This window comes from Dendrobates tinctorius, unplaced genomic scaffold, assembly GCF_039654945.1.
Source record: "Dendrobates tinctorius isolate UK_male_01 unplaced genomic scaffold, ASM3965494v1 ptg000011l, whole genome shotgun sequence".
NCBI classification, from domain to species: Eukaryota; Metazoa; Chordata; class Amphibia; order Anura; family Dendrobatidae; genus Dendrobates; species Dendrobates tinctorius.
Genome location: NW_027361679.1, coordinates 68,415,785 through 68,421,800, shown reverse-complemented (window position 1 = coordinate 68,421,800; position 6,016 = coordinate 68,415,785).

The window sequence follows — 6,016 nt, the reverse complement described above, 5'->3', positions numbered from 1 at the left end:
TGATTTCTGTTCTGGGAAAAACAGTACTGATGAATTCCATGGTCCGTGTCCATGTGACATCCGTGTGCCATCCATATGTCTGTGTGATGTCCATGTGCTGTCAGTGTGACACGTATAGATGGATAGATAGATGTATAGTTAGAAATAATTCAGTGTGTTTTGTAATCAGTGCTTTGTGTGCTTATTTTTCTGTACTTGTATTTTTTTTTTAAGTAAATAAACAAAACAGCGTTGGGTCCCCTGTAATTTTCATAACCAGCTGAGGGAAGTTTTGGGGGCTTATATTAATATTCTGGGAAGATGCCAATAGCCATAAAAGTTCCCAGGATATTAATATCAGCTCACAGCTGTTTGCTTAGCCTTTACTAGTTATAGGGAAGACCCCCCAAAAAATGATGTGGGGACCCCCTATATTTACTAACCAGCAAAGGCTATGCAGACAGCTGTGGGCTGATATTAAAAGCATAGGAAGAGGCCATGGATATCGGCCCCCTTCCATACCAAGAACATCAGCACTCATCCGCCCCAGAAATTGCGTATCCATTAGATGCTCCAATTCTGGCAATTAGCCTATGCTCTTCCCATTTGCCCTGGTGTGGAGGTAAGTAGGGTAATAGTTGTGGGGTTGATGTCAGCTGTTTTATGGCCACTGACATCAAGCCCAGGAGTTATTTATGGAGGGGTGTCTATAAGACACCCCCATGACCAACCTCATAGTCAAATGTAATAAAAACACACAGAGTAAAGTATTTTAATTGAAATAAACAGATTCCTTTATCTGAGAGAAAAAATCCCCGACCCTCTTTTACCCATTTATGCCGCAAAAAATAAAAATAAGAAAGCAAACTTATGTTCACTCTTCTGTGGATAATCCAATAATGCCCTTGTCCCATGATGATCCAGATGTTTTGGTGAGCAGTCACATCAGTGACGAGCGATACACAGACGGCGGCTGCTGTCTACAACTATTAGATTCGACTGGTCTCGCTGATCACAGGGAAACCAGGCGAGGATGATGAGAGTTGGATTCAGCACCCTGCACCTGGGAACAGTGCGAACTGTATTGCTTTTTCCCAGCCGCCGATACGGGTCACACCGATGACATACTGATGTTTCATCAGTGTACACTTGTGCAGCATGTTTGTGGGCTTTTCACACCTAACGTGCGCACCACCATTGAATACAATAGGTGAGCGTATGTCTGTATTTGCAGTCCTTAAAAAACTGACCGCATACAGGCATAAAAAACCGACATATGAATGGGGCCTCATAAAGGCTGCAGCCAATCAGGGGTCACATGACCTAAAATGTTACATGACCTGCTGAGAATCGCAGTGCCAACAGTGCACAATGGTGCCACTGTGGGAGGTGCGTATAGATTGATTTTATTTGATATGGGGCACTGAAGTGATCAAGCAGGGGCATCCAGTTGTAGACATCCCCTCTAATGCTATTTAGTAAATTCACCTATCTGCTGCTGTTTTCTCAAATTAAAAGGGCAGCTTTAGACAAATGATAGCTAAAATACTTTCATTCAAAAATTCTTTAGTAAAACATTGTTTATTAAATCTCGTTGAAAATATATGCTTTATTGAATGGGTTTTCCAGAAATCTCAAATTGACATAAAGATCTATGGAAGAACTTTCCAAAAGCGCACCAAAGTGTTCCTGTTTCCAGATTCCGCTGTGGGGCATCTGACCTGTGATACAATGCTTTGTGGCTGCTTTATTGATGTCCCATATACCAGTCACACTGTCAGGATCTGAATGACACAGCCCAGTTAGGAGCTGTGCATAGGCATAGGGTAAACCTATGCATATTGAGCCTTTTAAATCTTTCCATTTCAGGATGTACTAGAATAGAAAGGGCAGGTGACCCTAAGCATGTATTACCATACAAGTACTGATGGCTGGGTGGTTGCGTCATCCACAAGAAATGTCAACTGTAATATAAAGCTGAGACACTGCAACCACTAAGGTTGGAACTACTTCTGATTCCTGTCCTTTAATAGCTTAAATGTCACAGTCAATAGCAAACATGGCATCTAAGTGGTTAATAAAAGTAAAATGGTTGTCTCTGTACTTCAACAGTCCTGATAGGTTGCTATTGCAGCTTGAGGCCTAAGAATGGCTTTAGGGTTCGTATTCTATACGGGAATAATGGCCTATACAGCAATTTAAATTAAAGCATACAGGCACTATACAATGTTTGGAAGTGTATTATATTAGAGATCTTGCATGTAAAAGTAAAGTGAAAAGAGAAAAAAAGTTTTAAAAAAATGCAAAAAAAAATTCAAGTGGAAAAAAATCACCCTTTTACTGTATATTTTTTTAAGTCTATGTACAGTTTTACACAGATACCGTAGTTTTTTTTGGGGGGTTCAGACAGTACCTCAGAGAAAATAGGCCATAGAAAAGGAGAAAAGCACATGCAGAGGAAATATTAAGTGGAGGGAAGAAGCTATGCTGATGAAGACAGCAGTAACCTCAATACACACAGAGCTCACATCCAGCCTACATTATTGGGAGAGACACTCCCACAGCAGAAAAATCTGAAATTTGGATCAGGGTGCAAACTGCATATTAGGGGGGCCTGAAAAAAAATGAAGGCATGAAGATTGTGTACTGAAAGATGTGCAATATTTTTAACTAAATAAACTAAATGAAACATCAAAAAATAATTTTCTGCATCAGAAATGTCACCTTTAGGTCCTTTAGTTTTGGAAAAAAGTACATAATTTGTATTGCTGCTGATGTCATAAAAAACTGAAAAATCAGATTATACAATTAGGTCCAGAAATATTTGGACTGGAACACAAGTTTTGGCATTTTAGGTGTTTTCTAAATCCAGTTCAACTTACAGTTATATAATCAACATGAGCTTAAAGTGTAGACTTTCAGCTTTAATTAGAGGTTGTTCACATCTTAATTTGAGTAAAGGTTTAGGAATTACAGCTCTTTATTATGTGGCAGCCTCTTTTTAAAAGGACCAAAAGTAATTGGATGATTTTCTCAAAAGCTATTTAATGATCTGCGCTATTCCCTCATAAATCCATAATCATTTAAACTGGTAAAAGGTTTGGAACTTATTCCAGGTGTGGCATTTGCATTTGGAAGCTGTTGTTGTGAACCCACACCATACTGTCAAAGGAGCTCTCAGTGGAAGAGAAACAGACCATCATTAGGCTGAAAAAATAGAGAAATCCATCAGCTCTGGTGAGCTTGCAAACTCCAAAAGGACTGACATTCTCGGAAGACAATGCAGTGAGCCATGGGGGAGGTGCCAGATCTTCTAGAGGGGCCAGCTGGGACATGTAGCTCTTTTGGTGTCAAGGTAGCTGAAGTGGGTCCCTTATACACTTCCCTCAGATCCACAACAATTGTTTAGTGGAAACAATTACTGACGAAACTGCATAGCGGCGGTGAAACGCGCGTTGAGGTGTCTTTGGACAGGCAGCACCCCCCCTTACATCATGACGGCAGGAAATGACTTATATATTTTATAGGTGTCTGATGGTATATGAGTGAGGGACAATTTGGATGACTCTATTCAGCATTGGTGAAGCTCAGTTAGATACTTGCTGCACGTTATGTGCATTCCTAGTAATATACTGAGTGGCCACATAATTGATTGCTATTGATGATTTTGTTCCCTTTTGCATATTTATCAAGCTGTTATAGGAATATATGTGCTTTGTATATTACAGCGCATATCCTATATATATATATATCTATATATATAGATATATATATATATTCTAGCCTTGGGGGCTGCACCTGTAGGCTTCATTGTATCTTTTTGACCCTGCTCTTTGGTACTCTAATTATTGTGATATCATATGTTGTGTTTTTAACCCCTTAAGCCCCAAGGGTGGCTTGCACGTTTATGACCAGGCCAATTTTTACAATTCTGACCACTGTCCCTTTATGAGGTAATAACTCTGAAACGCTTAAATGGATCCCGGTGATTCTGACATTGTTTTCTCGTGACATATTGTACTTCATGTTAGTGGTAAAATTTCATTCAAATAACTTGTGTTTATTTGTGAAAAAAACAGAAATTTGGCGAAAATTTTGAAAATTTTGCAATTTTCCAACTTTGAATTTTTATGCCCTTAAATCACAGAGATACGGCACACAAAAAACTTGATAAGTAACATTTCCCACATTTTTACTTTACATCTGCACAATTTTGGAACCAAAATTTTTTTTGTTAGGAAGTTATAAGGGTTAAAAATTGACCAGCGATTTCTCATTTTTGCAACACCATTTTATTTTTACAGACCACATCACATTTGAAGCCACTTTGAGGGGTCTATAGGATAGAAAATACCCAAAAGTGACACCATTCTAAAAACCGCACCCCTTAAGGTGCTCAAAACCACATTCAAGACGTCACAGGAATTTTTTGAATATTTAAAAAAAAAATGAACATTTAACTTTTTTTCACTAAAAAAATACTTCAGGTTCAATTTTTTTTATTTTACCAAGGGTAACAGGAGAAATTGGACTGCAAAAGTTATTGTGCAATTTGTCCTGAGTACGCTGATACCTGATTTGTGGGGGGGAACGACTGTTTCGGCGCATGGCAGAGCTCAGCAGGGAAGGAGCGCCGTTTGACTTTTTCAATGCAAAATTGGCTGGAATTCAGATCGGACGCCATGTCGCGTTTGGAGAGCCCCTGATGTACCTAAACAGTGGAAACCCCCCAAGTGACCCCATTTTGGAAACTAGACCCCCCAAGGAACTTATCTAGATATGTGGTGAGAACTTTGAACCCACAAGGGCTTCACAGAAGTTTATAACGTACAGCAGTCCCATTAAAAAATCATATTTTTTCCAAAAAAATGATCTTTTCACCCCCAATTTTTATTTTTCCAAGGGTAACAGGACCCTAAAAGTTATTGTGCAATTTGTCCTGAGTACGCTTATACCCCATATGTGGGTGTAAATGACTATTTGGGCGCATGGCAGAGCTTGGAAGGGAAGCAGCGCCATTTGATGTTTTTGGCTGGAATTGAGATAAGGACACCATGTCGCGATTGGAAAACCCCTGATGTACCAAAACAGTTGAAACCCCACACAAATGACACCATTTTGGAAACTAGACCCCCCAAGGAACTTATCTAGATGTGTGGTGAGAACTTTGAACCCCCAAGGGCTTCACAGAAGTTTATAACATACAGCCGTACAATTTAAAAATCATTTTTTCCACAAAAATGATCTTTTCACCCCCAATTTTTATTTTTCCAAGGGTAACAGGACCCTAAAAGTTATTGTGCAATTTGTCCTGAGTACGCTGATACCCCATATGTGGGTGTAAATGAATATTTGGGCGCATGGCAGAGCTCGGAAGGGAAGCAGCGCCATTTGACGTTTTTGGCTGGAATTGAGATCGGACACCATGTCGCGTTTGGAAAGCCCCTGATGTACCAAAACAGTAGAAACCCCCAACAAATTACACCATTTTGGAAACTAGACCCCCCAAGGAACTTATCTAGACATGTGGTGAGCACTTTGAACCCCCCAGTGCTTCACAGAAGTTTATAACGCCCGGGCGTGAAAATAAAAAAATCGTATTATTTCCACAAACATGATCTTTTAGTCACCAATTTTTTCATTTTCCCAAGGGTACAAGGAGAAATTGGACCCCAAAAGTTGTTGTCCAATTTGTCCTGAGTACGCTGACACCCCAAATGTGGGAGAAAACTACTGTATGGGCACACGTCGGGGCTCGGAAGGGAAGTAGTGACGTTTTGGAATGCAGACTTTGATGGAATGGTCTGCGGGTGTCATATTGCTTTTGGAGAGCCCCTGATGTACCTAAACTATTGAAACTCCCTACAAGTGACCCCATTTTGGAAACTAGACCCCCCACGGAACTTATCTAGATGTGTGGTGAGCACTTTGAACCCCCAAGTGCTTCACAGAAGTTTATAACGCCTGGGCGTGAAAATAAAAAAATCATTTTTTTCCACAAAAATGATATTTTGCCCCCAATTTTTTATTTTCCTAA